Source organism: Lycorma delicatula, chromosome 8 (genome assembly GCF_047948215.1).
Source record: "Lycorma delicatula isolate Av1 chromosome 8, ASM4794821v1, whole genome shotgun sequence".
In the NCBI taxonomy this organism is placed as follows: domain Eukaryota; kingdom Metazoa; phylum Arthropoda; class Insecta; order Hemiptera; family Fulgoridae; genus Lycorma; species Lycorma delicatula.
In genome coordinates, this window is record NC_134462.1 from 4,111,180 (window position 1) to 4,130,027 (window position 18,848).

An 18,848-nucleotide genomic window follows, 5' to 3' on the forward strand; every position below is an offset into this window, starting at 1 on the left:
ACAACTAGATGTTACAACAGTCCTAAATCCAAAATTTTAACATCCTACGGGTAATCGTATTCGAGTTATGCGAGATATATACGTACGTACAGATGTCAGGCCGAATCTAGTAAAAATGGATTCAGGGATGGTCAAAATGGATATTTCCTTTGAAATTTGAAAACTGAAATTTTTCGCGATTACAATACTTCGTACAAGAAAATAAAAATGAGAAAATTTTTTAATAATAATAATATTTTTATCTCCTAAAACAATTGACATTTAATTTTTTTCCACGAACTCACCATTTATATTTTTTTCTTCCAACGATAAACCAGTATTTATACCGTCAGTGAAGAGTGGTGGTCCTTTTCTCAAACCAGAACCTCATTGCATCCTTCAGTTCATCATCCCTCTTTAATTGTGGAAGGAAGTGGGCGTCAAACCTTTAAACGTTTAAAAAAAACATAATTATAAGATGGAAAAATAATGAATTAATGCTGTTTTTGGAAAAGGGCTGGACTTAACGAAATTTTACTCTTACATTTATAGTAATAAAAAAAATAAATAAATTACACAACACAATTCCCTTCTTTTGTAACGTTAAAAATTTTGTTTCGTTTAATACCTGGTTAAAATCTGCCATATTTTGGCTGGTAATCATATTTTTGGAGGGATATGTAGATGGGAAAAATTGTGCAGGAAGGCAACGTTTGGAATATGTAAAACAAATTGTTAGGGATGTAGGATGTAGGGGGTATACCGAAATGAAACGACTGGCACTAGATAGGGAATCTTGGAGAGCTGCACCAAACCAGTCTTTAAATGAGTAAAGACAATAAAAAAAAATCGTTATTTACTAATTAACAGCAGGGACGTCCGACGGTTGGAACGTCTCTATGTACTCGATTTAGGGACTACTACATGAAGTCTGAGATTTGACAACGCCAAATCTAGTATTATTATTATTTTTATTTGTTTTTGTTTTTTATTCTTTATTATTAATGTTTGGTTTCTATGGACTAAAAGGTGTTGAGATAAATATTTTTAAGATTTGAGACTGGACTTGAAATTCCATATTGGACTTTAACATTACTTGTAAATATTTTTGTAAATTACTTATTTTTGGAGTTCCTTTGGAAGCCCATTATCACGTGATTTTTGTCAAGATACTTACTTATGGTTCCAATTTGGGAGCCGATTGTAATTATACTAATTGATGAAAAAAAAGTGTGTTTTTATGTGTATTACTCAATTAAGTTATTTTACGGTAAACATTGAATAAAACAATTTTTTTTATTTATTAGCCCAAATTTCTTAAAAACTACTAAAAATACAGTTCTGGAATCTATTTTTTGCAATTTGTCAGGTCTGATTTCATATAAAAAGACTAAAATTTATTCCTTAATTTGGGTCTGGCTTAATTTTATCGAATCCGCAGAAATTACGGCAGATTTTTCACCAGCCGACACTCGTTAACGATGCATTTCTAAACCTATGTTTATTACAAAATTTCTTCTCTATTTTTATCACTAGAACATGTCCTAAAAGTTTGTTACATTCTTCCTGAATCATTCTTTAAAGCAGACGTGTTTTTGCTTAGGTATATCAGCGATTATATTGAAACTAACATAGAAAAAGACTACTCCGAAGCAAAAGGCTTTACACATTCTGTTATTAAAACAAGTAATTACTAATATCAATGATAGTTAACTTTGAAAATATACCGTCAGTCAAGCTACGTGAAAGTTCTTTATTTCCATAAAATTTTAATTACCAACTATTCGCGGTCTTATGTTTGTGGTTACTGGTTTGTAACAGGATAAGTTGTTACGTTTTTTGTATTCTATAGTTACAAAAATAAATTTATACTATAAAAAAAAAAGAAATTTATGATATAATATTGAAATAAAACATGATAACAAGCTCATTTTTACTTTTTGTTTCTTTTTATTTATTGTAATTTGATAAGCAAAAAAATTATCTTGAGAATTTATTATTCTTTTTTTTTGTCTAAATAATGTTGTTAAAACTGAATTATAAATAGATTTAAAATATGCTTTTATCAACAATATTTTTCATTAAAAGCTCTCAATTTATAAACAAAAATGTTCAAATTTTTATAACATTTTATTTTCATTTATTTGAAATTTCCAAGCTCCAATATATATCAATTAAACTATTCAAAGAATTAAAAAAATGTTAAATGATATAATATGTATTTTTCTCTTTAATAATTAAATATACACTTCGTTTTATTCTTTCTTTTGATAAGTATTAAAAAGAAAAATTTAATATCTATCACTGTTTATAGGTATCGTCCAAATTAAAAAAAAAAAATATATATATATATAACAACGCTTCTAGTGATAAACCAATGAATTCCGATTTCTTAATTAGCAACATCAAACGAATATTAACAGATAAAAGTTATTTTATTCTAATTAACATCAATAAAATAAGATTTAAAATTATTAAAATAGTAGCGATAACGTTTTTAAACAGGCTTTTAGTTTTATAGATTATTATTTAATAATAATCACCTAATTTCACTTTTCCACCGTGAATAGTAAAAAATTAATTAAAACTTAGATATCTTAGCAGAACTGATGACCATTTTGTCATACAGCTCTGATTTGTACGGTAGCTAATTAAAAAGCCGAAAAGACTACTCCGAAGCAAAAGGCTTTACACATTCTGTTATTAAAACAAGTAATTACTAATATCAATGATAGTTAACTTTGAAAATATACCGTCAGTCAAGCTACGTGAAAGTTCTTTATTTCCATAAAATTTTAATTACCAACTATTCGCGGTCTTATGTTTGTGGTTACTGGTTTGTAACAGGATAAGTTTTCTACACGTGAAAATACGTATTTATTTTCCTCTAACGTGATCAATTTACTGTTGTTTTTACTTCCTTGTACAAACTAAAGGAAGTATTGTGATCGCGAAAAATTTCGGTTTTCACATTTAAACGGAAATATCCATTTTGACCATCCCGGAATTCATTTTAACTAGTTTCGGCGTTACGTCTGTACGTACGTATGTATCTCGCATAAATAAAAAACGATTAGCCGTAGGATGTTGAAATTTTGGATTTAGGACTGTTGTAACATCTAGTTGTGCACCTACCCTTTTGATTGCAATCGACTGAACCAAAAGTGTTCAAAAAGCCCAAAATCCAAATTGTTTTGGATTTTGGACTTTTTCTTAACTGTATTAATCAGCCCTCATTGAGAGTTTTTCTACGCTGAAAAAGTGGTACATATTATCATTGGTTCCAGAGTTATAGCCAGATAAAATTTTAATTAATGAAATATGCGGATTTACAACGGAAGGCTCGGTTCAAATCAGATTTCGTCTCCTTTTTAGTAACTTTTTTTAAATTTAAATATATTCATTTAATAATTATTAAACCGTGATTGTAAAAAAATTGAAAAAATTAAATCGTAAAAAAAATCAGAAGTTATTAGTTAAATATAATTTTATATACTTTTAAAAATGCGTATTTATAATTTAATAGGCATTGTTACATCAGCCGGCCTCGGTGACGCGAGTGGTAGCGTCTTGGCCTTTCATCCGGAGATTCCAGGTTCAAATCTCGGTCAGCCACGGAATTTTTCAAACACGCTACAAATTATTCATCTCAGCAATAACAAACGGTGGACCCAAAGGTTACACAAATAAAAAACACAAAAAACAAAACAAAAAAAAAAAAAAAATGAAATTGATTAATTTCTATTTAATTTTTCTGGAATTTCTGTTTAATTTCATCTACATTAAAGTTAACCACAGGGTGACTAAAAAATAGACCCTCACAAGAATAACATATACACTGATCATTCATGCCCGATCTTTACCAAATTGCAAAAACTTCTTATCTTTTAGTTCAATACTCCTTTGATATTGTGGGACAATATTCTCCCACAATAAGTAGACGGAGTTGATCATTTTCTTTATTTATTTTTTATTGCCAATCATTTAATCGCTCTTTGGTTTGATATAATTCTTCTGATCTTAATTTGTCTACACGTTCTCTAGTTTTCAAAGTTTCCGTCTCTTTATATTCATCATCCTCTTTTAATATTTTTATTCTTTCCTTGGTTTTAACATTTTCTTCCTATTTATATTTACCATCTTTTCTTAATTTTTTTATTCTTCCCTTGTTCTTAACATTTTCTTCCTCTTCATATTAATTTTCTTGTCATTTTTTTTGAGATATTACTTTATTCCGCACGTAATAAAGTAATATTGACTAATTTTACTTAAAAAAAAAAAACCTAAAACATTTTTTAATTAGCAATTTACAAAGATACGAATAATATTGATCTAGTAATAAAGAGACTTTTACTGTATCCTAATATTTCATGTAAGATTGTTGAATTAATAATTGTATAGATATTTGATGTTAATATTTCAGCAATTGCGTAACCGTCCACTTTATTAAATAATTGGAGGATCGTATCTCACTTTCAAATGAAATAAATTTAAATGAAGTGCAGCAAAAAATGGTTATATGTAATTTAATAGACGTACAAGGAAGTCATGTAGTGTACACATTAGTTTTTTTATTGTTATTATATGCTTGCAAATGTTCTTGAAAGCGTTTTTTTTTTAATTGTAATTTTTGTTTGTCATTTGTTTTTTTTTGTCTTCAGTCATTTGACTTTTTTGATGCAGCTCTGTCATTTGTACAAAAAATCTTTTTAGTAATTTTTTTCTTCGCATTTTTATTCATAAACACTTACCTTATAATAAATATTAGAATTAGAAATCTCTTACATTAGAATTTTGAACCCTTACGCTTGAGAAAATAAATTTAATAATAATAATAAAAATAATAATAGAGGGAAAATACAATTAATAAAAAAGGTAAAATTTGATTACAAAGTTTGGCTTAGGGAAATAATAAATTTAAATTAAATTATTAAAATTTATATTAAAATGTATATTCAAATGATGATACTGTATTACAAACAATGGATTCATTACCTAAAAAACAATTTGTAATATAATATTTAACTACCGATCGATAAATGTGATTGTAAACATACATTTTTACACTTTTAAATTCTGTTTTTAATTAAATTTTATAAAACAACGTTCTGATAAAGCTGAGAAAATATTTAACGCGAAGAGAAAAAACAATATCTGTAAATGGAAAAAAATTATTTTATAATTAATTATATTTTACAATAAGGATGCAGTAAGTTAAAACTATCTACGAAAAAATAATTAATTGGTTCTAATTGATGTATTTAAACAAAAAAAAAATATCGACTATAAAATGAGAGATTTTATTTTGTAGTCAAGGATTTTTTTTTTTGTTAATTTTTAACAACCTTTCTGTTTAATAACTTGTTAAAAAGTTTCTGACATTAAAAAAAAAAACCGTAAGTTTTTATTCTAATTAAGGAAGATATTATTAAATTATTATTACTTACAGAGAGTAGAATTCCCTTTACGACATGTAAATAAAAGGGTCGACTTTCACTAGATGTCATATTTTCAGAAAGTTATAACCACATAGAATTTCATCCTCAGTTGTTCAAAAAGTAAAAAGCTGGAATAAAAGACATGACTTTTAGATTAAAAAAAAATTATGTTACAGATGTTATGCGCTATAAGTAACAGTATATTAATATAAAATTTTACTTAATAAAATAATATTGATTAATTTTACTTAAAAATAAATCTGATGTAGACCACCACAAGATTTCCTTGTACGCCTATCAAATTACATATAAAAAGTAGATAAAATTTTATTTCATTAATAACATCTGATATTTTTTCATATTTTATTTTTTTTATTGTTATTATTGAATTATTATTTATTCTGAAAACGTTTTTACAATCAGAGGTTAATTATTAATAAATCAATATATTTAAATTAAAAAAAAAAGTTTTCTAAAAAAAGGAGATGAAGTCGGATTTGAAATGATGTACCACTCGTAAGATCCAAATATTTCATTAATTAAACTTTTATTTGGCTATAAGACTGGAACCAATGAAATAAGTACCACTTATGATATATCACTGAAAAGCACTCAATGAGGGCTGATTACAGCAGGTAAAGAAAAGTCCAAACGTGGCCTGCCTACACAATTTTTCCCTTCTACCTGTCCTTCCATAGTTAAAGCGACTATTCCAGGATGCCTTAGTATGTGGCCTATAAGTCTGTCTCTTCTTTTAACTATATTTTTCCAAATGCTTCTTTCTTCATCTGTTTGATGCAATACCTCTTCATTTGTCACTTTATCCACCCATCTGATTTTTAACATTGTCCTATAGCACCGCATTTCAAAAGCTTCTAATCTTTTCTTCTCAGATACTCCGATTGTCCAAGCTTCACTTCTATATAAAGCGACCCTCCAAATATACACTTTCAAAAATCTTTTCCTGACGTTTAAATTAACTTTTGCTGTAAACAAATATTTCTTACTGTTGGCTCGTTTCGCTTGTGCTATTCGGCATTTTATATCGCTCCTGCTTCGTCCATCTTTAGTAATTCTACTTCCCAAATAACAAAATTCTTCTACCTCCATAATCTTTTCTCCTCCTCTTTTCACATTCTGTGGTCCATCTTTGTTATTTCTACTACATTTCATTACTTTTGTTTTGTTCTTGTTTATTTTCATGCGATAGTTCTTGCGTAGGACTTCATCTATGCCGTTCATTGTTTCTTCTAAATCATTTTTATTCTCGACAGCAAATCGTAGCATCTTTATCTTTTCACCTTGTACTGTTACTCCGAATCTAAATTGTTCTTTAACATCATTAACTGCTAGATCCATGTAAAGACTAAAAAGTAACGGAGATAGGGAACATCCTTGTCGGAATCCCCTTCTCATTACGGCTTCTTTCTTATGTTCTTCGATTATTACTGTTGCTGTTTGGTTCCTGTACATGTTAGCAATTGTTCTTCTATCTCTGTATTTGAACCCTAACTTTTTTAAAATGCTGAACATTTTATTCCAGTCTACGTTATCGAATGCCTTTTCTAGGTCTATAAACGCCAAGTATGTCGGTTTGTTTTTCTTTAATCTTCCTTCTACTATTAATCTGAGCGCTAAAATTGCTTCCCTTGTCCATATACTTTTCCTGAAACCAAATTGATCTTCTCCTAACACTTCTTCCACTCTCCTCTCAATTCTTCTGTATAGAATTCTAGTTAAGATTTTTGATGCATGACTAGTTAAACTAATTGTTCTGTATTCTTCACATTTATCTGCCCCTGTTTTCTTTGGTATCATGACTATAACACTTTTTTTTGAAGTCTGACGGAAATTCCCCTTTTTCATATATATTACATACCAGTTTGTATAATCTATCATTCGCTTCCTCACCTGCAGTGCGCAGTAATTCTACAGGTATTCCGTCTATTCCAGGAGCCTTTCTGCCATTTATCTCTTTTAATGCTCTCTTAAATTCTGATCTCAGTATTGTTTCTCCTATTTCATCCTCCTCAACTTCCTCTTCTTCCTCTATAACACCATTTTCAAATGCATTTCCTCCATTTAACTCTTCAATATATTCCACCCATCTATCGACTTTACCTTTCGTATTATATATTGGTGTACCATCTTCGTTTAACACATTATTAGATTTTAATTTATGTACCCCTAAAGTTTCCTTAACTTTCCTGTATGCTCCGTCTATTTTACCAATGTTCATTTCTCTTTCCACTTCTGAACACTTTTCTTTAATGCACTCTTCTTTCGCCAGTTTGCACTTCCTGTTTATAGCATTTGTTAATTGCCGATAGTTCCTTTTACTTTCTTCATTACTAGCATTCTTATATTTTCTACGTGCATCCATCAGCTGCAATATATCGTCTGAAACCCAAGGTTTTCTACCAGTTCTCTTTATTCCGCCTAAGTTTGCTTCTGCTAATTTACGAATTTCCTTTTTAACATTCTCCCATTCTTCTTCTACATTTTCTACCTTATCTTTTTTACTCAGACCTCTTGCGATGTCCTCCTCAAAAATCTTCTTTACCTCCTCTTCCTCAAGCTTATCTAAATTCCACCGATTCATCTGACACCTTTTCTTCAGGTTTTTAAACCCCACTCTACATTTCATTATTACCAAATTATGGTCGCTATCAATGTCTGCTCCAGGGTAAATTTTACAGTCAAATTTTGCCTATATATGCATTAATTTAGTTTTATTTTTCTTATAGTGTGACGTGCAAAGAAGATTTTAGTAAAGGAAGTACTACCGAAAATCTTATACACATAACATAAATCTCCTCTTTTATTACAATTTATTTTGGATGATTTTTTTAAAGAATAATACTTTTGTTATAATTTAAAATTAACGTTTGTTTACAGAGTACTTCAGTTAACATTAATCTGAATCATATTAAATCATAAAGTACTAAAATAAATTAATTTAAAAATATCGTGATGCTTAGAAAGCTTTCTAGCAATGAAAAGTGCAAAATTAAGAAAGGGAGCGCGAGAGAGTGATGAATATAAATCAAAAAAATAAATCTTATGACAGATAAATCCAAAAATATCAAGAAACAGAAACGATAGGAAGAATTTTTAGAATAGGGTAGAAAATTTGGAGCGTAAATATTTTGAAAAAAATTACGGTTGAATGAACATTTGGATGAACTGACTGCTATTACGTCAGGATAAGCTTTAGGCCCGCGGGGGGTATAAATACTGCCGAGGGTCAGCAAGTAAGATAGTGTACGATAAGATTTAAAGAGAGGGTATGTTAACAGTTAGTGCACTAGCGAAGAATGCTTCACGACTATATTCCGTTTTACGAGAAATTTCCGTTCTCTGATGAAGTACAAGAAGCTGTTCGGTGAGTTCACTATGAGGACAAGGTGTCATTATTCATTAATAAAAATATAAGCTACTTTCATTTGCAAATTTTAGAAGTAAATATTCGTTGTACAAAGTTTATTATCAATTTTTATAATTTTAATCTCACTTCTTAATTTTATGTTAAGTTTTATAAATCTCATAATTGAATAATAATTATTGTTTGTTTCACATAATTTACTTATCCTGTAAATAAAAGATACTTAAGAGCAAATAAATTGCATTTGTAAGAATTTTAACGCGTGTAATCTTTCAACATTCTTTATCGAATCGATAATAAGTGACAATATTTTTTTTTTATTTATTGTTAATCTTAACTTAATAACAATTTTTTTTCGAGTTAGATGAACTTATCAAAACCAAAGAAGATGCTGTGAAATCTTTATAAAATAGAAAATTGCTAAATCAACTTCAGTATTAGACAAATGTAAACCTTACCGGAAAATTGCTTATTTCCCGGGACACTTACACGACAATGATACTTAAACTTTTGTTGATCACGTGATAGGAGTGAAACCACAAAATATCAAAAATAGATAGTACTCCTTTAGTAAACAACGCAATAAATCTGTTTGATAATAATCTCGAAAAAACCGTACGTAGTATTTACAGTAAATACTTAGTATTGTTGATTTTAAATATGTATTTTTTTTTTGAGTACATCATTGTTTTATCCCCCCCCCCCCGGAGCTGGATTCGCAATTAAACATTTACTCAGCTCCAGGGGGTGTAATCGCCTCAAACTATATCGTCGGGAACTAAAGCTCCCCTTAGGTAGCTGGGACCCGGATCCAATATGTCTATTGGATTCAACAAACCGCGTGATTTAATTGTTTATTAATGGTATATGCGTATAACCCGAGTCCAATATTGTTAATTGGCGGGGAGGGTAGTTTGGAACGAGTGAAATGGTTGATCTTTCACGTAATTAAGCGGCACCCTGATGCGAGGCTATAAAAGATAAAAGATCCTAACTTTCTTTCATTCCCGTTTAACGATTTTTTTATTAATGAAATATTTTGTTGAAGCGTTTGATTATTTTTATTTAAGAAGAATATTTTTCTACGTATGGATTAGAAATGTATAAATTTAGAAGGGTTAAAAATTTATATTTTTTATGATAATTTATTTATTTTTTTTATCCTATAAGAGTAATCAATTAGAAAAAAGAAACAAACTATTAATACAAAACGTAAACAAAGAGATTATTATATAAATATGCAACATTTACACTGTACTTGAAGTATATTTTTGTCGACGAGTTTTAATCTTAATAAGACGTTTCATTATTACGGTAAAAATTTAAAGGTGGTCTAATTTAATTTTCATAATAATTTTCTATTAATATACCCAATTTAATTTCATTATTAAATTTATCTTAAAAAAAATTCAGATTTTCGATCTACCATTTTTAAAAAAATAATTATTTCACTCAGAAAAAATTATTTTTCAGAATTACAAAAATAATTCATATCGTTTATATTTTTATAAACTAAATTAGAAAAAAATGATCAGTAATTACAAATAATTATGAATACAGCTACGACGTAATTGTGTTTGAAAACAAATATTTTGTAAAAAATAACTTTTGTCAAGCCACTAGTTATAATATCCCCGTTGTAACTAGTATTTGCTACTGTAATTGTGCGGCCATAACTGCGTAATTATTTGAATTATCTCGCCGCAAAAATTATTTAATTTAAAACATAAGAATAATTTCAAGATGCTTATTCTTTATCTTAGAATTACCGTTTTTGTCGTACCCTTTTTAACCACCCTGTGAGTAACCGGCATCCGCCTTTCAGCATTACTATCTAGTAACCCCCCATAGTGACGCGGCAGCAGTTGCCCCATCCTAGCTTGGCCCTCTTCTGAGGCCCCCATCGGGGTGTTCCCTGGATAATTGGGTCATTCCGATCCTCTTCTGGATAGCCGAAATGCCCCTCCTCAGGGAAGCTAGATTTATACTACCTATCTCGTCCCTATGTCCCCCCACCCCGTAAAGGAATTAATATTAACTAATCTGATATTAATTGTAATTACAGTTTTATGTATAAATTTATGCAAATTACATAAAACAAATGTGTACACCAGAACGAAGGTATAAAACGTCTGTTGCGGTTCCTCTCCTACAATGGAATGAAGAATACCATTTAGTGATTTTTGTCTGATTTATGTATTTATCTTGTATTTATTGTTGTTATTTGTCTCTTTTTATTCTTTATTGTTCCTGTTTATTTATTGTTTATTTTTGTTGTTTTATATAATACTACATGATAATGTTACTGTAGTCGCTAATGGCTATAATTGCTGATTCGACTGTAAATAAAAGCATTAAAAAAAAAAAAAATGTATACATATATGTTATATGAGGCATATATATTTTTTTCGAATTTGTCACCTTTGGATTGCATGAGTAAACTTAATTTTTCCTTTAAGGCTTTAATCTTCTGCCGTCTTTCAGACATCATTTTTCTTAATATTTCTACTTGTTCTTCTGTGATTATCTTCTTGTCGTCTCCTTTTCCGTCTTGAACCATTTTAATTGTTTTCAACTCATGTACTTTTTTTCTTGAAGATTTCTCTGTCTAAAATTTCTTCTTCTCTTATCTCTTGGAGATCTGTAGAAGCGAATTATTTTTACTTTTTAGTTTATCGAAGAGGTTGATAATCTTTCTTATTTATTTTTCTTCATTCACTCTCTTTAAATGACTGTAAAACACTATTCTCTGGCTTTTTAATTTTCGATTATGTATATTTTGAAATTTTCTATAAATTTTCATGTTTGAGCTAAAAAATATTTTATTATTTTCAAAATTCGGGCCATATATTTTTCTTAGAATTTTTCTTTCCTTTTTCAAAATATCGTCAATTCTTTCTTGATTATTTAATGTTAAAGTATCTGCGCGTAAAGAATTTCAGGTTTTATAACCGTGTTGTAATGTATAAATTTTGTATTTTAAAAAATTGATTTTTTTATTGTATATATTTTTGGAAATTAAATTTATCATTGAATATTTTTTTTTATTCAAAAAGGCCAGACGTCTTTTATTCACTAATAAGCGAGCCCCTGATCCGTTTATTACAGTACATCATCCTCTTTGGAACAAAATATTTAATCAAATTTTTATTTACAAATATTTATTCATTTTTGCAACAGTAATGGTTGGTTTTAAATTTATGTTAATCATTTTTTCTTATTTCTGATTGAAGTGCTATTCTTAAAAATTATAACCTATAATTAGAAAATAATTGGTTCAAAATTGTCCAAGTTATGAGAAAAAATGACAAAAAGATTTATTATTAGTTAATAGTAAGAAATAATTTTTTTTAAAATGATTTTTTAGAATCAATGCAATTTTTTCATTAGCGCGTGAAATTGAGTTCAATTAAAAAAAAAGAGAAAAAAGAAATGGTAACTTGTAGCTTTACCTTATTTTTATTTTTAAGAAAAACTTTACTAATAAAATAAAATTGAATAGATTAAGCAAAAATTGATTGGAAAGTAAAAACAATTTTCCTCTATCTTTTACTATTACTATAAGCAAGATATTAAACTACAAAAATAAACAGCAAAGAAACTATCGACTTCCGTACGCCAAGCTACAGAAGTATATTATTGGAAATTCAGCCGCTTAAGTTAGTAATAGAAAGCGCTTAATTTCGTAGTGTACGTCCTTTGTTCATTAAGTTTTTTTGTATATTTATTATAAGGCTGCTAAAGCGATTTTTTTCCTTATTGTTTAAATTTACTTTTGAGTTGTATACTTCAATATGATATTATTAATCAGAAATAGAAAATACGAAATCTGAGGGGAGATAAGTCCATCCTTAGAAAAGTCTATTTTTACAACTGTTTTTTACCGTTTATATAACAATCAAAACTTCTTTCAATCAGAAAATCCATATCGTTTAGTATTTCTTCTTACTTAAATTTTATTTCCGTATTGCTTAAATTTAATATACTTATTTTGTTTCCTTGAATTGAAATATCTTTTTATATTTTTGTGGCATCATAGCTTTAGAGCTATGCTGCAAGAAGGAAATTACGGTAACAATTAAAAATGGGGTATGGGGTTCTTTTTGGATTTCTTGGCGTTTCATCACACAGGGAAAAACACAGAACATCGTGCACATGATACAATTTATCGGTAAATAAGCCGAGAATAAAAAGGATTTAGAAAAAACAATGAACGGCATAGATGAAGTCCTACGCAAGAACTATCGCATGAAAATAAACAAGAACAAAACAAAAGTAATGAAATGTAGTCGAAATAACAAAGATGGACCACTGAATGTGAAAATAGGAGGAGAAAAGATTATGGAGGTAGAAGAATTTTGTTATTTGGGAAGTAGAATTACTAAAGTTGGACAAAGCAGGAGCGATATAAAATGCCGAATAGCACAAGCGAAACGAGCCTTCAGTAAGAAATATAATTTGTTTACATCAAAAATTAATTTAAACGTCAGGAAAAGATTTTTGAAAGTATATGTTTGGAGTGTCGCTTTATATGGAAGTGAAACTTGGACGATCGGAGTATTTGAGAAGAAAAGATTAAAAGCTTTTGAAATGCGGTGCTGTAGGAGAATGTTAAAAATCAGACGGGTGGACAAAGTGACAAATGAAGAGGTATTGCGACAAATAGATGAAGAAAGAAGCATTTGGAAAAATATAGTTAAAAGAAGAGACAGACTTATAGGCCACATACTACGGCATCCTGGAATAGTCGCTTTAATATTGGAAGGACAGGTAGAAGGGAAAGATTGTGTAGGCAGGCCACGCTTGGAATATGTAAAACAAATTGTTAGGGATGTAGAGGGTATACTGAAATGAAACGACTAGCACTAGATAGGGAATCTTGGAGAGCTGCATCAAACCAGTCAAATGACTGAAGACAAAAAAAAAAGTTTCCATAAATTTGCCAACATAACTTTATATCATGCTCAGTTCACGGTTATCTTACCATTAAAAAAAAAATTCCCACAAATTTACCCCTTCACCAAAAATCGAAAAAAAAAAATCTTTTTATTTATTGCATATTTTTAATCAAAATTTTTTTTTGTTTTCCTAAGCTTAGTAGTACTGTATTATATTATTTTTATGTATTATGTTATTTAGTTTTCCTTGCTCCGGAAACTTGTGATCTTTCTGGATGTTCGTGGCACTTACATACCTTTGATAGGGGCTGATTTGATAAGTTTTTGATGTACTGTCTGCAATTATATTCTTTGCTCATGTAGTGTTTTATATGAACTAGTCTGAGTTTTTCTTTGTTAGATTTAATGTATATATATATATATTTTGTTTTGATTTGATTTTGTTGAATCATGATTTGTATTGTCAGTCGTTGGATTTGTTTTCTTGGCAAAATGTTGTTCCTGTGTATTGTTTTGATGATGATGTATTGCATTGTGGTGTACGAATGAGTGGGCGTATCACCCCCCCCCCCCCTTCCTGAAGTAATCCTTATTTAAGTAATTCCAGGAAGGGCGGGCAGCCAGGGGTGTAGGTTTATTCGGTAGTGTGCAGGTACACAAACGCAAACCCATCGGGTTGGTCTAGTGGTTAACACGTCTTCCCAAATCAGCTTCGATTTGGAAGTCGAGAGTTATAGCGTTCAAGTCCTAGTAAAGGCAGATATTTTTACACGAATTTGAATACTAGATCGTGGATACCGGTGTTCTTTGGTGGTTGGGTTTCAATTAAATACACATCTCAAGAATGGTCGAACTGAGAATGTACAAGAGTACACTTCATTTACACTCATACATATCAGACTCATTCATCCTCTGAAGAATTATCTAAACGGCAGATACCGGAGGCTAAACAGGAAAAAAAAAGGTACACAAACGCATTTATAAACATCTTGAGGAACCCCTGTTAGCGACCCCGACATTGCCATATGAGGTCTATAAAATGGATTCCACACCTCTACAAAAAAAAGCAGAGTGGTAGTGCAAGTGGCCCTAACAAATGTTTTAGGATAATATTGGGATGGAGGAACCGATCAAAGTATAAAAAATATCAATTTTTTAAACTTTTTTCATGTTAAATTATTTTTCCACTATATAAGAATAAATAACCAATGCCAAAAAAGTATAACAACTTTGTAGTTAGGTTTTTCCTTTAAAATTTTATGACAGTCTTGATTTTTAAATTTTATTGTATTTAATAAATTAAATCTTTTAATTTATGAATTATAATAATATTACAAAATTATAATCCTATATATGTGAATAAATAGGAGGAAATAAATAAACTGTTTGGTATAAAAGAGAGACAGAAAGGGAGGTAGAATGAAAGAGAGAATGACTAACAACAGAATAGTTGTAGAGGTTTATAGTAAAATGGATAGGCAACCGACTGTGTAGAGATAGGAAACAAGAAACGCTACACTACAAGGATATATCTCGCTACTTTTACGAATGTTGTACTGCTATAGTGCAAGCAGAACGAACGGACGTGGAGAAGATAAGTAAAAGTGGAAGAGAAGACAAAAAGAAAAAGGAGAGTTGAGGATGGCGTTTTAAAGGGGAAAGTACAATTAAGTAGGTTGTATGAGGGAGTCAAGAATAGAAGACTAAGAGTAAACATACACTCTGTGTTCTTAAAGTTAGAGTAATGCTCTTAAGATTTAATCTATATGTTATTTTAGGATCTAAAAATAAATATAATTAAATAAATGGCTTTATACAAACAAAACTCTTTCGGAATATTAATCAGAAATAGAAAAATTATTAAATAAATAACATAATCTAGAGTATCCCAAAAGTAATGCATTTAAATTTACAAAATGAACATTTATTCACGCATGAATCGGTAAACATTCGACATTCTTTGAAAGAGTAAACACTCCGATTAAATATGAAAAACAATATTCAAGAGTTGTCTTTCACGTTTCATATAAAAATCGCGCAATCTTTTGATTATATATGAAATCATATTTTCTCAGACATGTAACTAAATTTTTGCGATTACACGTCGGATTTATTCTTTAAGTTCAGGAATGTTTAGGACTTTAAAAATCCCAAGAGATAAAAGTCACATGATTTAATATCGCATGACCTTGGTGATCAGTATTACGCGAAATCAGCCACCCGTGAAATCTCTGCTGTAACAACACAAGATTTCGTGGCGTTATCCTATCGGAAAATCATCTCATCGATATCAAAGCTTCCATGGTTTTCAGCTGAAGCTACAAAAATATTATCATTTCGCGATAACGCGATGACAGTTTCAGCACAACACTCTCCGTTTTTGTAATATGCTTTCACAATATTTATGTTCTCCTGAATTGTGTATTTCTCCATCACAACTAATTGAAATGTAATTACTACATGTGCTTTAGAGAGTGTTGCCAACCCAACGGAAAAAAATAGTGCGCAATTGAAATCCTGCGTTAATTTTGAGACTATTTTTCTTTTACTCGTGGTTAAATTCAAATAAAACTTATTTTTCTTCCTTAAAATATGAATATATAGTAAAAAATTTATATCAAACATACGCGAAACTCATTCATCTACTCACATATTATACTACAAGTATATCTTTGGCCCTAAATCAACTAAACATTTTCTGTAAATTTTGCTTAGATGTTAGGTACCCGTTTAAAAAATTTCAATCTTGTGAAGGATTAAAGTGTAGATAAAACGGTTCCAAGAATACTATTTTTCTTATTAGTAAACAGTAGAAATCAGAAATAATTTTATTTTTATTATGCTGACAGAATTTTAATAATGATAACAGAAAGGACAGTATAGAAGATAAAATAATTTGAAAGCATTAATTGCTGATCGAATTTAAGCTATGTCAACATCGAACGACTATGAAAAAAAACTGATAAAGCATATTTAGAAACACACAAACAGATTTTAATTTTCATAACGCCTAGGTCAGTTAGGCCTGAGTTAGGAAGAAGAACTTCTAGGGCTACTAAAATGTATGGTCGTAGACAACGTGAATCTATGCCAGAACGTTCTCAAAGATTTGAAAAGCAACGTATACATTCCGTTCAAAAACTTTAAAATACGTTACATCTCAAATCAGCTTTTGATTATCACTCTGTAATTGACAATCTACTTTTTGAAAGATATTCAAATGAGTAGATGTATCGGCACATACGTTGGCATATGTTAGTACATAGACTTTCAGTCCCTGCGCCAACGTATGTGCCGATACTTATTTGAATATCTTTCAAATTTAGATTGTCAATTATAGGGTGATAATCAAAAGCCGATTTGAGATGTAACGTATTTCAAAGTTTGTTAACTCGATTTTGAGCGGAGTGTATACGTTGCTTTTAAAATCTTTGAGAACGTTCTGGCACAGATTCACGTTGTCTACGACCATTCATTTTAGTAGCCCTAGAAGTTCTTCTTCTTACCTGTGACTTAACTGACCTAGGCGTTATGAAAATATTTATTCCGAATTGAAAGTCGAATCTATACCAATTAAGTGTGTCGCTTATCCTGATGGAATTTCTTAGTTCAATGTATAAAAATCTACTGAGTGCTACTTTGTTGGCATTTATATTTAGATGAATGAATTTAAATGGAAGTTGTTATAATTTAATAAGCAGAATTAATGATATAAACGTTAATGAAATAAATTAAAAGTTAATAAAGTTTTATTCAACTTTTTAAAATGAAAAAATATTAAAAAACTATGTCAACGTGAAAATTGTTATTTTATATAATTAAAATATTTACTATACGTAACTATTTTTATCCTCTGAGAATACCATTAACAACAGGCTGAACTAAATTTATACAAAAATCTATATGTTTAAAAGAAAAAATCCTCTTGAATATTTTTATAATTATACGGATTTTATGGATTTAAAGAGTAATTGTATCGTGTTCAGTTAATGGTACAAGATTACTTTTTACCATTTTATATAATATTTCTTAACAATTTGACAATCATATAATTTTCTCATTAATATATAAATAATATATAGTAATAATAATAATAATAATAATAATATTATTATTATTTATTTAATACTTCTTAATTTATATTTCCAGAGTTAAGATTTAAAAAAATAAATAAATTCAGTTCTTATTCATTTAAAAAATAATAATAACTTCTTATTAATTTTTTCATAATTTTCAACTTTAACAAATAAATATAAAATAGAGTTATTAAACGCTATTGGTAATATGTAAAATAAAAACACGATAGAAAATTTGTAACCGAAACATAAATAAATATAATAGAAACTAGAATATAATATAAAAGAAGTAATAATTTTTCAGCGGCAAAAATACCATTAATAAGATCAATTCAGCCACAAAGCTAATGGCGTCCAGCAGCGGGCAGGCAGGCACCTTTTCTTATTGCCAGACATAATTCCTAGCTTTATTGGTCCGCTTTCTAGAACCTCTCCACTCCACTCTTCCACACCGCCATTCCACTACCACGCCGCTTTCTTGGCCTTGAACGACTGTAAATCCGCCTCTAACGCAGGAAGTAACAAATTGAATTGTGCCCGTATTTTGTGCAGCGTTTGAAATTATAACCCTCGTTCTGGGGAAAAATGGTATTTTCAAATCCCTAACCATTTTGGCTACGATTTTCCATTCTTACAACTTATTTAAAGGCCATTTTTCTTTAAGAAAGAAACCTTAAAGAAATATTTAAGTTAAAGAAAAAAATATTTTGTCGCAGAAACGTGAATAGATTATAAAATTATTTATAAATATATATTTTTTTCGTCTAGAATAAATATATTTTATTCAAAATTTTTACCGAGTGACTAAAGATCAAGCTGGGAAGCATTATTCGCACGCCGTACTGTATGTATTGCTAATCTATGCAATCAAAATATAAATTTACAATTATTATGACAAATAAATACCTTTTTATATAGACGTCAACTATTTTTTATACAGTTGTGTACCAAAATTATAAAAGGCCACAATTTTCAATTCTTCAAACAATTAAAAGTTGTTAATCATTTTAATTCCACGAATTGACGTTTGTTTATGTAATCTAGCAATAACTTAAGATGTTTTTTTAGAGAT

At 29.2% G+C, this 18,848-nt stretch overlaps 1 long non-coding RNA gene across 2 annotated transcripts in view; it reads right to left on the reverse strand.

The window, feature by feature from the left end:
* Positions 1-18,848, reverse strand: part of LOC142328587 (uncharacterized) — a 277,093-nt gene that overhangs the window by 194,712 nt on the left and 63,533 nt on the right. For both annotated transcript variants that reach the window (XR_012757312.1, XR_012757313.1), the window contains exons 2-3: positions 5,427-5,545; positions 285-425 (exon numbers count right to left, since the gene is read on the reverse strand). This is a non-coding gene — a long non-coding RNA (uncharacterized LOC142328587). The remainder of the gene's footprint in view (positions 1-284; positions 426-5,426; positions 5,546-18,848) is intronic.